Consider the following 20,693-nt stretch of genomic DNA (forward strand, 5'->3'; position numbering starts at 1 on the left):
AACTTGAACTATACACCGTAGGGTGCTAGAGCTATGTTGAGAGGCGAAGGCGCTGATTACTTTCTACAGAACGGGTCGCAAGAATCATTATAAATAGTAATTACTCTTACTTATATATTCCTAACAATGGAATTAAATTATAGATATAGGTGAATATATATTACAATAAAAATCCTTCTAGTATATAAAGCATGTAGGCTACGCTAGAGCAGGTACCGCTCCACGGCTATTTACAGCGGCTGAGTAATATTGACTTTATTAATGATTCAGTTACGTTCAGATCGAACAAAACAATTACTGTGAAGGCTCAGCCGGGGCTGGGGTTGAGGGGGCAGGCAGGAGGGGTGGGGAGGAAACTTGATATGGACGCGATGAGTAATTGCTTTTCTGCTTAAATAACAATTATAATTATAAATAATCAAAGGAATAGTACTGTATAACTATTATATGTGTATTGTGTATGTATCGAGGTGGTGTAGGATATTATAAGACATTGCGAGTCTTTCATATATAACAAAAGATATTGTAGTAGTTTTAAGAAACTTTTCTTAAACATTTTCAAAATATACCGACCGGCGGTAAAAATAATAATTTCAATATATTTTTTATTGTGAGTCATATTTTTCCATAATGGTATTAATCCTTAGCCTTTAAAATACTTTATTAATTTTCTACGTTAAACGAAGATAACATTTGCTTTTCTAACAATTTCGAAATTGCGAATAGTTTTACAGAAAAACGCATTTAATTGTTGACACATCCCGCCGTTGACACATCAGCTGTATGTTACTCAAGTTTTACTTATCCCTTACTCTTAGCATATAAATAAGTATATTAGTTACGTTGGCCATTTAATGTAGATCAAAACTGTCTTTTACTGTTTTTCATTTTAATAAGTACTTTAGAAGTTGTTACAATATCAAAAAATCCTTGCTGCGAAACGGCTCGCCACTCGCCATGTGTCCGCCGCGCCCGCCTGCCGTACACGCATCGGTGGTTCAGTGGTAGAATGCTCGCCTGCCACACGGGCGGCCCGGGTTCGATTCTCGGCCGATGCGTTCTATTTAATTTTCCTCACAGGCAGCCACGTAGTGCTTGCTTTTCATCAGGGACAGAATACACTCTTCAGCATTAACCACAAGCTCGAAACAAAAAAACCCGCCTGCCTTTATAGCAACGAAGATTTAGATGCGTTTGCACGTATTAGCGATATATTTGGTTTCATATTTTTTGTAGTAGTTATTAGTAGGTAGGTTTTTGTTTATAATTTCTTGCTTTTAAAAATAGTCATTTAAATATATTTTAATAAGTACTTGAAAAGATTAGTAGCACAGATTTAAAATTACGGTACCTACTAAAAATCCTTGCTGTGTAAAACAATTGGAAAATCCTTATTGAAACTACGAAAATGCGGGTTGCATTAGGGTTTAATTAATTTTCACATTATCTTAAGTGCTTTGCAAACATACATTATATGAATAATCCAGTAGTAAAAGCGGGCGAAGCCGCAAAAGGGTCGCTAGTTAGATATAAGCTTTATTTATCATATCCGTACATTTCTAGAATTCCTAAAAATAATTATATATGTAAAAATTCTAGAAATAATTTAATTATTATAACAATAATCACACAATACAATATGTATAGTAATAACGAAATACCCACCCGTGGTAGTGTAGTGTCGTAGTGTCGCAGGACGGCGCGGAGTGAATATTAACTTACGTAATTCAAATCTCCACTTTCCTCCCAATTATGATGCGAGAGCAAACACTCGTACGCACTGTCCCTGGTGTGACATGTTTGCTGACATTACGGGGGATGAATGTGCTTATTTAAGGGGTATTATTGAATATTATTTAATGAGATTTACATATGGACCTAGTTATCGAGTTTGATTCGAGCTCAGTAAGTATTTAGTTTTTAAACTACTTTAGATTTACGTCCTCATTTAAAAGTATCAAAATACGTGTAATATATATAATTTAGCATATGTATTGTTTTAAGTATTTACAAAGTTAAATGTTAACTAAATGACCGTTTGATCAGCTTATTTAAGCTACGAGTACAATGGAAACGAATCAAAACAATTACGAAAACAAAAAACACAAGAATTAAGCCCACTTTTGTAGTGTATATACCTAGTGAACATTGCGGGTGTCCGCCGCTCGCACGCGGTAGTGTCTGCTAACGTGCGCCGGAGCCCGGACTGCGCTCTAATGATTTACTACATTTTTACGGGAAGCTATTACAATATTTATGCGGCTGCCACATTGACATCTTTTTTATATGTTTGTCATAAAATTTTATTTCCTTTTCCGTTTATATTTACTTTTTGAGCTCAAATCAAACTCGACAACTAACTCCACATTATGCAAATCTCATTAAATAATATTCAATAACCACCTTCAGCAAGTTATCCACGAGAGTACAAACTGTTTTATTAATAGAACGTTCTAAGCTCATATGCTCCAACTAAAGGCCAATTTTCTAATATAAACTCAGACGGAATTAATTACCGCGAAGTGAGGTAAAGCGTGTTAGACGTGAGACTCTCCAAGTTCCTTCGAGGAGGAGGGTAGACTAAACTTTTGTCATTATAGCTGTGAGCGGCGTCGACGACTGTGACTGCGAGAACTAAGCGGCGAGACGTATGTATGGTCTGTCCACTATCACCGTGGGGTGATGGGGTGTGGACCCCATTGCATGTTGGAATAGGCGAGGTTTGTATATTTAAATGACATTTAAATATATAAATCCCACTTATTTCAAGTGACTTCAAAAAGGAGGCTATCAGTTTACTTAGTTTGTAAGTTGGGCCTTCTAGCGAGGGTGGTCAAGTTTGTTGGTGCATGTGTGGGGCTGCAAAACTGAATCTCGATAAGACTACGAGTACATCGAGTCGGATCGGTAGGTATACAAACTTAGTCTGGATATAAATACTGTTACAATTAAAAATAAACAAAATATTTACTTTTGAGTTTAAATCTATCATTTTTATACGATCGTTCAATGTGTTTTCTTATTTTTGCCAATATATAGGGCGATAGAGGAAACCGAATTGCAATACATAAAGTAAGTATGGAGCAGAATACAACGTTCCGGACTTCACCAGAGCTGATGACTGACTTCCACTTCCACTCCATGATCCACTGGAATATGACTTATGATCAGATTTAAAAGGTAACATTTGCTCTCTACGTTATGATAATTTGAAGTCCCTAAAACAATCCATGCCATTGGCAGTGAAGAATTTTTCCATAGAAAGAATGTGCCCTTTCGAATAAGCTTTATATATTTTTAATTTAATGTATTAAAGTGGCATACTGCGATAGTAAGAAATGTTACGTACAATAAAAAAATGTTTTTCTTTTTAACAAAATTAAAGGCAAGACGAAGTATATGCGTGTAAATACCAACAATAATTTAGGTAGTTCCAATATAAATATCTCTTCAGATCTCTTGCGTACGTACTTGCTATCTGAGATGAAATTGCCTCAACAAAATTACTAACCTAACTTTTAATGGTAGTAATATGTCACGCACCTTTTTCCAAAGTTAGTTAAAAATTCCCCCAAGTAAGGTGTGTTTTTCATACGTAACAGCCACTGAAGCATTACACGAACGACTCCCGCGAGCCTCGCGCCGTATTTCAGGGAAAGCTGTAAAACACCGATGACGTAGCAATCACGAAGGAACCCCGCGCGGGATTTGAATATGTAATTTATACGGTGCAAGGAACTTAAGTGATATTTTTATATATAATGCAAGAGGCTTTCTTGGAATGTGCATACGAGTATATGTAATGTAAGTAGGAACAGGTGATGTTTTTATTGTTTGGTTTAACTTTAAATACGTTATTAATAAAGGTTTGAACAAACACTTCAAAAGTATATAATTGATATTAGTCTATATTTCGAAACTAGGGCGATGTTTGGGTAACGCAGTAAGTGTTTAGCACTTACGCAAAGTGTTGCAGCGTACTGGCAAGCACACCGTGCTACGTGCCATATGCAAACTACTATAATATTATGGCCATTAAATTCAATATTAGCAACGCTTTTTTTTGTATTTCCCAGGGTTTCCACGCCAAATGAATATTATATATAAATTGTACAATTAATATATCGCATCGAAATGGCATAGTGTCTGCCTGTAAACGTGATGCGGGTTCGATTCCCACTCCAGGTAATGAATTAGATAGAGTGTGAAACCAAAAAAAAAAGAGATGTTTCCTTCAAAATGTTAAATAGAATATAAGAAAATTTTTAAAATATTGAAAAGGAAAGAAGGTGAGTTATTCAACGACACGTATTAAGGTCGCTAAGTGCCGCTACGAGCAAAGCGGCTGTCTCGATACCGTCGCTCCAGCCTCGATGCATTCGGAGATTTGCGGCTTGAGACGGATTCAAACGGTCGGTAACGTTCATATGTATAAATGTAGGGTTGCTATGTTGCTATACTGATAGAAATGGGAAGCGGGTCGAACTCAGACAGAACACGCGCCAGCAGCGAGGTGACACTACTATATTGTTCTGTGTGTGTAAAATAAATATTTCAAATGCATATGACCTTCCTGGAGGGGAATTTGAACCCACAAACGGTGGCATAACGGTGACAGTGCCTAATGGTAGAATGTATATGGAGACTAAAAATTAATAATTACACCTGTAACATACTTTGTACCTACATTCTGACCAAATAAATGTATTTTTCTTTCTTTAGTGTGGATTATATGTGTGTAAATATATTTTTAAAGACGCATAAGCTAGAGCACATGCTAAGAACGGCAACCCAGAACCAGTACGATAGTATTGAGAAACGATTATAATAAGAGCTACGTCTGAGACGCTCTCGACGTAAGGTTTCCTTCATTAAAAAATCCCAATTTAGGAATAAAGCGGGATAAAGCGTGAAACTAAAAAAAATATGAACGTCTCATTTTCAAACGTGCAACATTTGAAAAATATTAACCATATATTTTTTTAGATTCAAGCTGTATCCTGCATTCAGCAGAGTAAATAGAGGGAACCTTGATACTCTGTTCTTTTCGCGCTGTCCAACTTTAGAGACATTCCGTGTGGAGTGGCAAAGAAATGAAAATAAATCATTTTGCTGAGTGGGGGTCGAACCCACAATCGTCGCGTTAGCCACATGTGCCGCTGTGTTGCGACAGCTTCCAAATTATTTATTTTTTTATTTTATTCTTTATAACAATACCAACAATTCTACATAATGAATCGTAAAGTTCCTTTCGTTTGCCTTCTCCCTCGCAACCAGCTCATCACACTACTTCCCTTGGACGTCTCTCCGACATTCACAAGTAAAGTGTTGTGGTCCGGAAACTTGAACGGTCAACAATTGTAATTTAACTGCTTTTATATTTTTACTTTTACTTATCCTTTAATTGTTACTAAGAAATTAATTGTAAGTACACATATGTTTATTACAAAAGGTTTATTTTTAAGCATTTTTAGAGTGTTAGACCATACTTAGGAAACAAAAATAATTATTAAAAAACGTATAAAAATTTGAACACAGCAGGATTAGAACCCGCGCCTCTTGGAAACCGTCCAAGCGCTCTGACCTACTAAGTCAACGTGTGCCCGCGCGCCACGAGTCACGACTGGCTTCAGTTGATCGTTAGTACAAATAATAGTGATTCTCACTAAGTTGAGTAGCAAAACTCAACTGAACTCAGTCCCGGACGCACTGCTTCGTTATCAGAAGCAATGTCACGTAAATATACATATATATATAAATACGAAAATTCAATTTATAACACTTTATAGATTCTATAATTACAACTGTAAATAAGAATTACATGTATAGCGTACATATAAGCACATTATTATTATTTTCAAAGTAAGCTCATCGATATAATATAATACTTTATTTCGTTTAAGCAAGCCGGGTGTTGTAAAAATTAGAATAATAATAAGTATAAGCCTACCTGCGGCAAACTTTCAGCCAAATACCACCGGAAAATGGAAAAAGGCTCTCATATTTATCATCTCCAAGAAAAATGTTGCAGATGAAATACTGGTTTAATAAGCTAAGAGTTATTAAGTACACCTAAGTTGGTGAACTTTATTGCCGCGGAAGAGAAAGGCTTGTGTTTTTTGTATAATGTGAGCGCGCGGCTTACGTCGAGTGTTGCGGGCTGCGTGAGTGAGAGAGCGCATATAGCAGAGTAGGCAAAGAGAATTTAGTGCTAAGACAACACTCCCATAACGTTGTATTATTTTATAAAACATTCTTTTACAAATATTAAAAATGTATATCTGTCCTGTATTTTTAAATTCCAATTTGTAAAAGCGCGGATCCCGTCATAAGTGTAGGTGCCCGGGCGTCATTAATTACTAAGCGGCAGACGTCAACGGGCGCCGCGCGTCAGGCCGGCCGCGTCACAACTTGTCTCAGTTACCTACATTGTATATTTACATACATTTTTGCTGACGGCTTCAACCCTTTCACTTACCCTAATTTATAACCATAAATAAGAATGTTTTGTTTGAACTTAGCAAATAAGGGTGTTTATGATGGTGATAACGCAGGCTTAGCGCGACACTAAGAATTGTCGGGATTAAGGCCGGTGTCGTCGGATATATGTTATTTTGTAGTGAGATTCAACTTTGCTTGTATTCGTTGTCGACATTGAGTGTCTCTAACATACCTATACCTACTTGTGTGTTCGTAATATGTGAACATGACTTGATTCATGCATTTCTCTACTTACTACTCTTTACTACTCTTTTTTTCTTCTTACTTTTTGTAATGAATATTAAGATATTTGGAAATTTATAGCATATTAGTTGTCGTTAGCAACCTCGTTTGCGTAGAAGTGTAAAATGAAAACTTTTCCTATTCCCATTAGAATTTTGGAAAATACTGGCAATTTTCATCATTCTGGGTTCAGCAGTTTCGTCTTTATGTCGTCCGTCAGTCACTTCAGTAACGCAAGAGTCTTACATACAAAATATAAAGTTATATGATTCATTTTAATTCACTGTGCCAAGTGACACGGCGGACTGCGTGTTATAATAAAAATGTATCGATATTATACATTTTTATTTTCGCACCATCCATAAAAATACTTTTTTACAGTAATCTATGAAAAAGAATATTAAAACTTTTACAAAAATTATTAAGACACTTGTGAAAATAAATTTTGAACTTTTTCTTATTTCCCTTGTCTCGTAAGTTGCGAAAGGCTTCAGCGCCACTATATCAGTACTTACCTAACTTCCGGCCGCCGTCGTGTACCAGTTTATACAGTGTGGGAGAGCTAGTAAGTACTTCCACCTATTATTCTCAGTAGCTAAATAAAAAAAGAACATTTTACTTAAAAAGTAGTAAATATCAGAGAAAATCATTAGAAAAGAACATTTTTTACACTACTAAGTATAATTTAAGTTTTACGGGAATCATAAAATTACATCAATAAAACTATTTCCAATAATTGTAAACTTTTATTCTACACTTAGAAAAGAAAAATACTTTTTTAGGAAAATATAAAATTGACATAGCGGGATTAGAACCTGCGATTCTTGGAAAACTCAAATCCCGCTCAAAAGGTTCGAATTTTGAAAAAGTATTGACACAACGCGTTCGTGAAATCCTGCTGTAAGCGGATTATAGTGTGAAGCTAAAAAACTTATCTTAGAGATGACTAAACAAGTAAATAAACAAGTAAAAAAAAAATTTTAAGTTAAACGGTTTTATATTGCAGATAAATGTACTAAAAGCTAAAAAATAATTTCATAGAAATTATGATTACTAAAATAAAATCGTGGGGCACGTCCAATATCTACAATTGAAAGACATGGCATGAGACTTCACCCACCTAGTGGTAAGTAGCAAGTGTCGTGCCCCACGATTTTATTTTAGTAATCATAATTTCTATGAAATTATTTTTTAGCTTTTAGTACATTTATCTGCAATATAAAACCGTTTAACTTAACATTTTTTTTTTACTTTTTTATTTTTAAGTTTTTAGTTTTTATTTCTCATGCTATTCAATTCGTTGAAATGAGGCTCGATGTCTCATTATTGCAAGGTTAATGGAGAATGTTACGAACGACCCCCCCAGAGGTCCAATAGAGGGACAATGCTATGTACAACAAGATGTGCCTGAATCTTGAGGGGAAAACGCTAACGACATATCATTTTTATCCACCTAGTGCCATACAGTTCTCGGCGCGCTTTTACCTTTTACCTTGGGTGGTACCCCTAGCGACGTATCATTTTTAGGCACCCTATAGCCACACAGTCCTCGACAGGATACCAGATCTTGACTTAGGTGGGAGATTCATATTGTAATTGTGTATAGTATACTGTATTATACTTACCAAGCCCTTTATTTTGATACCCATATTGATGGGATTGAAAACTACATTATCCGCCATTTTGTAGCAGTGGCCATCTTTGATTTTGATTTTGTATAGTGCACTGAATTCTACTTGACAAGCCCTTTCATTTGATACCCATATTGATGGGATCGAAAAAACTAACTTGTCCGCCATCTTGTAGCGGCGGCCATCTTGGATTTTGATTTTGTATAGTCCACTGAATTCTGCTTGACAAGCCCTTTCATTTGATACCCGTATTGATAGGATTGAAAAAAACTAACTTGTCCGCCATCTTATAGTGGCGGCCATCTTGGATTTTGATTTTGTATAGTCCACTGAATTCTACTTGACAAGCCCTTTCATTTGATATCCATATTGATGGGATTGAAAAAAACTAAGTTGTCCGCCATCTTGTAGCGGCGGCCATCTTGGATTCACAATAATATTGAATATGGATAATTGTATTGTCACCAGAATCAAAGGCGTATACCAAATTTCAGATCAATCGGTTAACGGGAAGAGGGTTAAATTTCAATTACTAAATTTGACCCAAACAAACAAATAAACAAACGGGGTGAGCTAAATAAAACCGTTTAAAAACTAATGTTTTCCAATCTCAATAAAAACATAAGGTAGGTGAGACCGCTTCTATCTCCTTTTCTAAAAATAGTCTCTAAGACTCTCTATACAACAAAGATTTAACAAGAACAAGTATTTATGAAAACTTGCTGGCTAATGCCGCACACACGGCGGGAGTCACGTCCCTCTGAACATGGTACGTTACTGTCAACACTGTAGAAACCGACTTCTTGTTTGGACGAAATTAGCACAGAGAAGTGCTATAAACTCTTTTCTTCATATTTCACTATTTTTTAAAGACAAATGAGTGGAGAATCTAATTAAATCGTCGTGGCGGAGTGGCACAAGCTTGTGGCGTGGCAAAGCGTGAGAGTTGTGGGTTCGATCCCCACTTCTCCAATAAGTACAGCTGATTAAGGACTTCTCCTTTCAACATCAATATTCTAGATATTTAGTTAAGTTAGCTAATCTAATAACCGGCTCGCTGTCGACTGTCGCCCGAGCGCGAGGTGAAGGTTGCGTATAAAGTTTAATATAGCACAATCCGAGTTTACGACAGTTACATACTGTGAATACATTATGGCCAAGTATTTTTCAATATTCAGAGGATATAACATGCTTTAGTGGCGGAGGCCGGCTGAGTTATTGCTCAATTTTTCCCCCACTCATCCCATATCTTTGCTATTTATCTATAGATTGAAATATATAAAATAAAAATTGGAAGCACAGCCTTTGACTAGAAACGTGATGGATGTGGGTTCGATTCAAACTCGGGGGAATGAATGTATTTCCCCGCTCTGGTACCAGGACAAAGTGCCAAGTTGGATTCCGCCACTACGCCTTATACATTACTATAGAATTATGATTATATTTCATTGTTATTAAATTAAATAAAAAGTATATATAAAAAAATGTAATTTACTATAGAAATAATTATGGACATAAAATATTTAATTAATATTCAAATTATAGTGTAATACGATAAAAATTACGAATAAAAGTAACGACTATAAATGATGACAATGTTTAATACAGCATGACACAGCGTGAAACTAAACAGAACAAGAGAACACCTTTAGGCTCAATTTTCATTTATTCTGTCATTTTATTTTAATTTTCATTTAAAAGCTGTGTATAAAGGTTTGTGCATTAATTGCCGTCACTCACTGTCTCTATCTAATCAGAATCGATTCACCGATCATTTATTCTCATAATCGACGTCAAGCTGGAATTGTGGTTTTAAGACCATTATTTCTTTGGTTTTCGTTAAGTATATAATTATGCGAGGAAAAGTATTCAGAGGACATCGTGGTCACGTGGTCTCGATGCTCAATCGAGGAAATAAACTAATTAATTATTTTATTTCTCTCTGACCCTCCGACCCCCCCCCCCCCTGAAGCTAAAAAAATATTTATAATAACGTAACAACAACAGTAACTGAATTTGGTTGTTGGTACGTTCCGTGGCAGACGTAGTTCATTTATTTATTTATTTTTTATAATTTCTTGGCTCAGATAAGACAAATTGCAGGGTTGAGTTCCACCACTATATATGATTTTTTCAGAGTCAGCTGAAAGTTGAGAACGAAGTGTCTAAACACTACATTTAGAAGATTAGTTCTAGTAATATATCTAGTAGTATAATAATTAAGATTAGAGTTACCCCAAATATTATAATATTTAATCAATACTAGCTATTTAGGTAAAGTTAGTAAGCACTAAGTAAATGCGACAGACAGGAGGAGCTCGCTGAAGACACTGTCAATAACTATTTACATATTCGATGTATCACAATGAAGCTCCTTGCTACTGGTTTGTGCGTACGTACATACGAGTAATGCTGCAGCTCTAACGTTGTGGACTAACCTAACCCAGCAACATAGCCTCGCTCAGCTCCACCCGCCGTGCACAGTTAGCAATACAATATAAACATACCAATATAGACTACATTACCGTTTAAATTTACTTAATCAGTATCATACATAAATTAAAAGAATAGTTTTTTAAGTACCTTGATTATGGATTCAAATATAATATGGGACAATATTTTAATTTCAAATCCATTTTTCCGCGGTTTCTTTTTTCCACTTATTTTGGGTTTCATCAGTCAACACACAATTTCTGTAACCTGGTCCTCCGAGCCTGATACCTACAAATTACGTACTAATTTCATGGTTATAGGCCATCGGGAACGTGACTTAAGCGTATGCATTTATTTTCTATGGAATGAACTACAAATATAAATGTTTGTGTATGTTCATCGTAAGTTCTATCGTATCGGCGAGTTTCTGCAAAATGCAGTATAATTCATGCAAAAGAGCTCGTATCTTTGATTGCGTTGACTAAAAGCATAATTTGTTCTGCGCTCCAAATGGCCAATGAATATCTGGTATTTAATTCAGCTTGCACCTCCTACACCTCCGCGCGCTCTCGGACAACAAACTTTACCTATAAAGTTTCACCTTTTACACTATTTTTGCTTTCTCTTACACTTTTACTGAAGCCCGAAAGAACGTTGCACTCATTACATGACTCTTAGCGAGGGTTTACGCTACTTATTACGCTGATTCTTAACCGATGTACAGGATTATAGGGCGCCGCATATATTCTCCCGCACCCTACCCGCCCTAGCCGCCCTGCCCTGCCCTACACCGGACCTCATGAATATGTAATTAACGACCTGTACCTTCCACCTAATGGAAGTATGGGATCATAGATATTTTATATCGCATTATTTTTGATTTATAACACCTATATTTTTATCCGCAGCAAAAAGGGTCCTGAACATAAAGCAATGCAGTCCCGACTAAATTAGTTTTCGTCCCATCGTTAGCTCACATCGTTTATCACTAGTTGTCTGTCCTCCGTGGCGCAGTGGTCAAGTGCTTGGGTGTACCTGTCCGGGGTACAGGTAGTCAGGCCCCGCTAGGCTAGTTCTATGTTTTACATATTCCTTCAATTCCAGTCTGGAGACTTTGAATGTAGTTTCTTATCAATATGTTGCTCTCAATATCACGGAAAAAACGGCCGTTGTGGCGCAGTGGCACAAGCGTGTGACTGTAAACACAACGGTTGTGGGTTCTATCCCCACTCGAGGAAATTAAATATTTATTTAAATTTATATTTTCATTTCTTCGTTCTGGTGTCGAGGCATAGTGCGGCGTTGAGTTCCGCCACTCAACACGCAATGCCTCCAGAATTCGGTAAAAGTGGGGAACTGAGTGTCTTAACACTATTTTCCCTCTGCCTATCCTGCTGTTTGCGGGATACAGCGTGCAGTTGATTTAAATTTCAATTAGTTGTTGGATAAAATGTTTAGGTCTCATAAAGCAAAGATATTGAGAGAAAGGAGTTTACTATAAGAAAAGAGAAAATGTGCCAAGTCTCAATGTAATCAAATCAAATTCTTAATGTTTATATTAGGCTAAGCTAACTAATACAAGCTAAGCCATTTCTTCCTCGATAAAATCAACACAAAAAAAATACTTCAAATTTTATTATAAACACACAAATCATTAAAATAAAATGAGTAGCGACAGAACACGTCGCATTCCATGGATTTATCGGTCGTTCGTGCCAAAAGAATATTTTTGCGGGTATTTTTCTGATAACTGCAGCGGACGACGTGACGACGTGACGAGGTGTTTCTCAGATGTTCTAAATGTTCCTCACGTTTCTATTATGGTAGTGACAAGTTAATGGATTCGTATGAGAGCCCAGCGAGCTGACGGACGGAGAGATGCTGGGACTTCGGTCGAAGATGTATAAGCTTTGTAAATTATGAGGGTTTAGTATGAGTTATTTTTCACATTTTATTGTTATAGTTTTGTATTGGTTTACATATATTTTTGGGTAGTGTGAGGAATACTACGTTCTCGGAACTCAACGCAGTGTTTTGTCTAGTGACCAGAACAAGGAAGTGCAAACTATTTAATTCCTTTACACTCAAGAGAAATGGAATCGCATCCACAAGCAGACACTGTTCCAACGCGTCACGAAGGCCTTAAATCATTTTATGTATAATTTATTTTGCAATTTCAACACACATTTGAGATCATGAAAGTTAAAGTTACAAATGTGACGTCAACGTGACATTACACTTATCTAAATAATGATTGCAGCTTAAAATTAAAACTGCAATTACGTAGGAAACTCTAGTAGGAAATGTAGCCCGCACCGGGGCTAGTGGCTCGTCGTATTCAGAAATTCGTGACTAACCAAAAATGCAAATTAAACCTCCTGCGACTGCCTCTCATGCCGCCGTCCGCGGACTTGGAATACTTGCAGCGAACTGACATAACTTACATACTGACATTACCTATTTATTGTTATTTTGTTTTTGAATTGCATGAAATATATTTCTGTAGATTTCATTGTTATTATATGTTAGTCTTTTTATTTCTTTATATTTCTTTATATTCTTTTTTATAAGTACTCATCATTAATAATTAAAAATTAAATGAAATCAGCTTCACGCTGTATCCCGCACACAGCAGCAGCACTTCCTCGAGTGGGGATCGAACCCACAACCGTCGTGTTACAGTCACACCCTTGCACCACTGCGCCTCGACAGCCTCAATAATAATTTTATAATGAATATGATAAAGATATTAAATAAAAATGGGAACTTGGAAACTTGGGAACTTGGTTATTATAATTATAATTAGAATTAAAGTATGTGTAACAACAATGAATGAAATAATTACAAAAGCTCGATTCTGTGTTTGATTTATTGGTTCACCCGACAGTATAACGAGTGGCAGAGCTCAACGCCGCGCTTTGACTTGTTACTGGATCAAGGAAATGAAAAAAAGTCGATCCCCCGCGTGGAAATCGAACCCACCACCAGAACTGAAATCTTAAATCTATTTAAAAAGTCACATAAAACATAGTCACTAAAGTACGTAGTACAATACGACTTCACTCGTACAATCAATAGCCGCAACGACTCGTACGTTAGGCCGCAACTACTGTAGTCTGTAGTGGTTCGACTTTCAATCCGTGGAAGATAGATGAAGAGAGACGTGATGGATGCGGACGAGATCAGCTCTAGTGGAGGGATTTATTTGAGCCAATAGAGGCTCTTTAAAATGTCTATTGTTATAAAATAAATGGTTCAATTTATATTAGACGTACTAAAATACGTCGTCGTACATAAAAAAGTCAACGCCGCACTTTGCTTCCACACTATAGTATTTATATTTTTTTATTTTTAATATTTATCAATGTTATATTTTAAATAAAAAAATAATTATATATCATTTCAAATAGAGCTGTTTCTATCATATAAACAAATAAGAAAGATAATTATAACTATTTTTTGAAGGAAGCTTCTAAGATGAACTAAAACATATCTAGGAAAATAAATAAGAATCAAGGTAAGGTAAGTTAGGTAAAGTCAAAATCTGCGGAAATGCTAGCTTTTATATAGCGGAGAGTGATACGTCTCTTGTTCCCTGATGGACGAGGCGGTGATCGATGTGAGTCATTTCTCAGTGATAAGACCGGAGACACCCACCTTTGGAGCTTTCTAATAAGTAATGGGGCTTTGCTTTTTGTTATTTAATAGTGTTAAGTTCTTGTTTGATAGTATGTTGGCCTTTATGTATAAAATATAAACTTCAATATATTATTTAGGTTATACCTTTTTAATTGAAAATAAACTGAATTTTTACTTTAATTGTTATTTGAAGCAAATTATTTATTAGTTCCAATACTGGCCGGCCTACGACCTTTTAATGGATGAAGTCGTTTCTTTACCTTTTCTGCTATATTCAGAGCATTAGAAAAACCTAAAGCCAAAATAAATGCTGAATAAAGACAATTTTAAGCAAAAATAGAGTACTTAAGTTAATCTCGTGTGATACACATAACATACGTGCATCATTGTAAAACTCAGTTCAAATAATGAAAAATAAGTTTCCACGCAAGTAAAAGAAGTAAGAATGCCAGCAAGAATAATCCATCCCTGCGAGTGCGCGTACAGAAGTAGACCAGAAGCCCGTGGTCGTGGACCTCTGAGGGCGCCGCGCGGACCGTGGGGACTATATACGAGTAAGTTTAAGAATATACTTGGTCTGTCCATAATCTAAATACTGTAACCTGTCATCTACACAATATTGTTTCAAATATAGCAGATATTTTTTGAAGAAATTACATATCATGAAGTGATTACAAAATTTGAGTATTCCTAAAGATATAGTATTAAAGTTTGAATTCTAAATGTGACGGTAGCATGTAACGTAGCAACAACAGGAGTGTGTCGTTACCCGTGTTGCGCGCTCACGTCACGGCCGCGTCGTGTTGTGAAGTAGTCGAATATAAGTGAAGCTAATCACAGAAAAATTAAGATACAATTGATATTACATGTATTATATTGTATTTACTTCCTCGTCAAGTAATAATCACATTAATTGAATAACAAAACAAACGTTATACTAACAAAATATAAACGTCGCAAATGAGTACAATTTTTCTTTGCTAAAATTAATTAGGAAGACGGCTCTTAAACGGCGACTAAACATTGTCATTCCTCCTCCCAGTAACTTGCTAGAGAGATTACACAAAGAAAGCAGGTAAATAAGGAAGCTTTTTATTCATAAAGTTAACAATTCTCGTAATTTCTTGAATTTCAAATTTAAATGATTACCGCTTAAGCGTCCATCAAAATGGAATATTTTCGAGGTATAAAAAAGCAATTCGTTTTAATGACGGCTTCGAGAGCCGCCTTATGAAGCAGCTGAGATCCTCAAACGACTTAATATTCACAATAAGACGCTGGGAGTCATTTCGTGAAGAAATAGTAAATATCATAAAACGCTTGCATTCGCTTCTAAAGCACGCTCCGTAGAGCTCCAGTAGCTACGGAGCTACGGCGCGACGAAGCTACGGCGCTACGAAGCAGAGATATTCATTTTACGATCGTTTTTAACCTCTTTACAAGAGAGATTTCGAATGCCTACTTACTGCGTTGAGGTTACTTATAAATAAATGGTTTTGTATATAACTGTTTTACAGACAAGTTTACATTCGTGTTTTTCTTACGTGTTCCCATCTTTGTCTCTTCACGATTTGAATATAGAGAGAATTATGAAATTATTATCACATTTTATTGTGGACCTTGTGTGGCAAACATCAAGAACTTCGTCCAGCTGATTCAGATTTAATTCTGTTCCCGACAGCGCAACGCCGAGCATCGGTCGCGGACTTGTTACATCGTGTCTACGACCGTTTTAGTTAGACAAAGAGTGACGTCATACAACTATCGTAGTTTCGTAAGATATTATTAGGATTTTTTGTGTATAATTAAATACTTTAATATAAATATAGTTAAATAGGTAGGATTATTAACCGTGTTAAATGTCAGTTTCGTTTTTACAATAATATTTTCCGAGTTTATATAGCATTTGTATAGTTGTACTATGATTTACCGAATTAACCGCATTTTTAGATAAAAATAACTATCGTATAGTATAACTTATTATTAACTTTTGTTTGTCATAGTTTTCTGTAACAAAATAACACATTTACATATACCGAATGTTTGTTAATAATTAATGAGAGATGTTTTATCGTAATTACTTGTGTGAATTTAGTCATACTTTTCGTCTTTTTTGTAATTTTCTAATAGATAATAGTTCAATAGTATATTGTGTTATATACCGTTTGATAGACATTTTCGTTTTATATATGTAAACTCTAGATCTCTCGTATAAATAGTTATTTAAATATGAATGTAAATATGTCATAGTCATAGTAAAAATGTTGTTGTAAATAAAGACAAAACGGCTCGGTGGTTCTCGGCTCTTTACCGTTATTAGCTCCGACCGCGTCGCGTATAAAAGTCAGCGCCACCCCAATGACGCACCCATATTAATGGGTGGAGGTAGCAGCCGCGAAAATAGGGCCAACGCCCTGCCTTCGCTTCCCGGCTCACGGGCCGGAAGAAAGTACTCATCTCAGAGTCAGTCAGTTAACCAACGTCAGTCGGCAACCAACAGCGAGCACAGCAACAAGCAAGGAAACAAGGAACATCGGAAACAAGACATAGTTAAAGAAGCCGACAGTCACCGACCGTTATCAAGATCGTGTTTCAATATCCTGTTTCAACCTCCTGTTTCAACGTTCTTATCAGAACGTCTGACAAGGACGTCTTGGGGTCTCAGCGTACTCCGTGTTCCCACGACCCGAACCTATAGTGTGCAGGGCGTCAGCGGCTCATTGTCTGTTTCGAATTAGAATTTAAAACTAAATAAGTAAAGTTAAATTGTTTTATATGGCCAAGGAATCAGAAAGGGTGGGACTAGCTTTCAGTCGCTCGGAACCGCCGGATAAGGTCCAAATTTCACCAGGACTAGCAGCCCTACTCAAAGGAAGCACGAGTAAATTCAAATTCAAATTCAAATTCAAAATATTCTTTATTCAAATAAACTTATAATAAGCACTTTTGAATCGTCGAATGAACATATGAACAAAAAGCTACCACCGGTTCGGAAGGCAGTTCTGCTGAGAAGAGCCGGCAAGAAACTCAACAGTTGCTCTTTTCAAAATCAATGGTACAATCTATTACATTAGTTGGCACCTATCCTGCATTACATTCAATGGACATTAATTCCATACATGTTTGTCCTCTAAGTGTAAAACATCGGTGAGGTCAGGAAAAATAGACTTACTGACATGGCAAAGGCTGGCTGAACCCCCCTGCCGAATACTGCGGTCACAGAATAAAGTGATCGCATTGCTCGAATGTGGAGAGAAATCTCCCTTTGCCCAACTTGACTCGATCCTCCGAAGAGTTAGGGAATGCACGCCGCAAGGAGCCCCTAAGACCATAAGCGTAGACGCAATGAGGGTAGAACCTTATATATGCAGCATAGCAAACTACTACGAATGTCTCAAGGTCGCCCACAAATACCAGCTAGTCGTCTACGAAGACAGGGGGGAATGCCTTGACTTCCTAAAGGCAAAGAAACATCTACCTTCCCCCTCAACAGAGGCTCCAACCGAAACGCCGAAGCAGAGCGGATCCGAGAGGCTGCAAGAGAAGCTGTACCCCGAGCCATCCACAAGCAAGACCAACACTCCCACCCCCAAACATAACATTTCGAGGACTTTGGCGGAGGACTTTTTTTTTAACATTTTCAAAATGTTATTTCACACTCACGAAAGAAAAATGTTTATTGCGGAATATTATCTAGTGACGAGTCATTACATAATATTCCGTTCTCCGTTTTGACTCGATGCAAGTTCATACGTTTGTACGTTGATAAGTATGTAATAGGCAATTAACAAGTAAATACACTCTTTTATTATGAAAAACTGTGTTACTTTTACTTTTAATAGTTTTTAATAGGGTTCCTTTATTTATAGAATACTCTTTAATTTTACCATAACATCACGAAATGATTTACTCCAGTCGTGGCGGAAGCAAAGCGGGTTGCAACAGAACAATTATTGCATTGGAGCCGACGAGAACAGGGGTACCATTTGCAACTCAAAGACGTCCGGGGAACTCCCCGATCCCTTGTGATCCCCCGAGGCCCTCTGAAACCTCCGGGGCACCCCCACCCATCTATGGTCACACTCTTCAGTTATCATAACACTCTACAGTTAACTCTATAAATTGAAGTCTTATTCATACTTGCCAATTTTAAATGTTATTTTTAAGCGTTTATAATTGTTTTTTTGTTAAAAATATTAAATTGCTTTGATACAGACCATGTTGATGTACAAAATATAGATATAAGACCCTTGTGATAGTGACGACCACTGTACTAGTTCAGGCACCCTTTTACTGTATTATAACAATATTAAACATAAAAACAAATTTGCAGCGCACTTCTACGCCGCTTTGTCGCCACATCAGAGCGGTGGAATGAAATAATTTAACATTTAATTTCGTCGAGTGGGGATCGAACTCACACCTGTCGCGTTCACCTCCGCCCCACGACCCCACGACCGACCTTGTAATAGATATTTAATACCACATGTAGCATCGCAAGGGTTGACGTTTATCTAAATACAGCGGTACAGGGGAGCTACACAAGTAGCAGTAGTCTCGTTACACTACCACCAGCCACCTGCCACCTACCAGTTTTTTATTGGCGCCAAAGATGGAAACTTTTCACTCAAGTATTATTTTATAATGAAGCAATCGAAGTAATTGTAAGTCTTGCAAACTTTGCAGGTTATTTGAAAATGGACTTAAAATTTATAAAGTAATTATGCTACTTAAAATAAATGACGCCCACGTAGACACCGTGCCTGTTACTCTGACGCCCGAGACAGAAACTCAACAAACTTAAATAAGTTAAGTGAATAAAAGGCGTGGCGTTGAGTTCCAGTACGTACCCTAGTATGTACGGGATACCAAGTGAAACATTAAAAATGTAATAAGATACATTATATAATTATATCATAAAAGAAATCGAATTCACACCTACATTATAAATACGCTACGACATATTGTAAAATTAAAAGCGGCGACCTTGTTTGCTCGACGGACGCCGCCATCTAGCCGCGGGGTGTTCGCTCCAATACTGAAGGGAATAAACTTGCAACACAATACTATTCTAAGATAGAAAGTGTATTTCGGGGCTCGGGGGCCCGGGGGTTCGGGGGCTCAGGGGCTCGGGAGTTCAGGGGCTCGGGGGCTCAGGCTGCAATACGCTCACGGCTATGAAATATATCAAATCAAATTACGATACAACACTATCGTTTATTAATTTTTAGATATGCACACACTCAAACAAAAATATTTTTTACAATAGCTATTTTACTTTCAACTCTTATAATTATTCATTGAACATTTTCTATAGTGAAGTATTTATAAATAACTTGTATCTGACCGAGCGCCCTCGCCTCCACTCGCGTGTAAATATGATTATTCCATCTAGCTCGGCCGACAGGCGGCGCCGCGCGGGGCGCCGCGCCGCGCGGGTCGCCGTGGGGGGTGGCGCGCCCTTATATGTTACACCTTCAAGAATACAACTTTGAAAACTATAAATAATTGTTCTAACATTTCTGTTGCTTTTATAATATACTAGCGGACCCGGACGCGGCTACGCCTGCTTGAAATATAATAATATAATTTCTATAGAAATATAATTTCAATCTAGATGAAATGCTAAAAGTGACTATTATGTTTATTTTCATAAAGATGAATATCAAAATGACGCGGTAACGAACGCGGTCGCGTAGCGATAAAAACAAAGTAAATCGATCCAGTAGATCCAGAGATCTTAGCGTTCAAACAAACAAACAAACAAACAAACAAACAAACAAACAAACAAACAAACAAACAAACAAACAAACAAACTCTTCCGCTTTATTATATTAGTATAGATATCACGAGATATTCAGATGTAAAGATAAAAATAATATTTTCAAGCAATTGGTGAAGGAGCGTTTCTTTGATCGTCTGACAAAAGTTCTTGGCAGCCTTTTGTCTGGTGGCAAGAAGGTACGTGCTGTTACCGGTTCGGTTATGCCGCTTCTGGCCTACACTGAGCTAGTCTCTGTAGGTCACACGACACGACTTACCGAGTGCACCATCCGCGTTCGTCTGTCATGAGACTATGTCACAATTGACGGGGATATCCACAAGGATGTAGTAGTAGTTGACAAAGGCCTTAATCCTCTTATGATCGTGACCATCCGGGTGATATTAATATTCCTAAATAAATATATTATAAAATCGATTTAATAGTTTCAACGAGTGCTCTTGGTTGACGCCTACAAGCACAAGTACGTAGTACATCCCCTCGAG

This window comes from Heliconius melpomene, chromosome 1 (genome assembly GCF_056956725.1).
Source record: "Heliconius melpomene rosina isolate 202511_hmr_F chromosome 1, ASM5695672v1, whole genome shotgun sequence".
Taxonomy (NCBI): Eukaryota; Metazoa; Arthropoda; class Insecta; order Lepidoptera; family Nymphalidae; genus Heliconius; species Heliconius melpomene.